The sequence below is a fragment of the Myotis brandtii genome, unplaced genomic scaffold (assembly GCF_000412655.1).
Source record: "Myotis brandtii unplaced genomic scaffold, ASM41265v1 scaffold63, whole genome shotgun sequence".
Classification (NCBI taxonomy): domain Eukaryota; kingdom Metazoa; phylum Chordata; class Mammalia; order Chiroptera; family Vespertilionidae; genus Myotis; species Myotis brandtii.
The window spans coordinates 1,599,916-1,600,314 of NW_005370411.1; positions in this window are offsets into that span (position 1 = coordinate 1,599,916).

A 399-nucleotide genomic window follows, 5' to 3' on the forward strand; every position below is an offset into this window, starting at 1 on the left:
CTGGATTTTGCCATACTCTGTCTGGTGTACACCTGCTGGATTCCGGCTCTGAGGTCATCCCAGATCTGGTCAAGGCCAATCTGCTTCAGTCCATGGGGATTCCAACTCCTGTTCGATGACATTGTGAGTGATATTCTGAAGTTGTCCAGTGCAGCAATCCTTATCCAAAGACGGAAAACTTCCCCTATTGTTGTTGATGTATTTTCCCTCCACATTCCGTGTGGTTCAGGGTTCGGGGTCTACTGATGGGTATTTGGGTGTTGGGGTCCAACCCCAGCAGGTCCAGGGGTTCCCAAAGGTGTGGACGGAGTCGGCGAAGAAGGAATGACACGGAGACAGCGTTCAGTTGATCAGCAGCCTAGCCAGGATCTCTAGCCAGGATCTCCAGCCAAGTTCTGT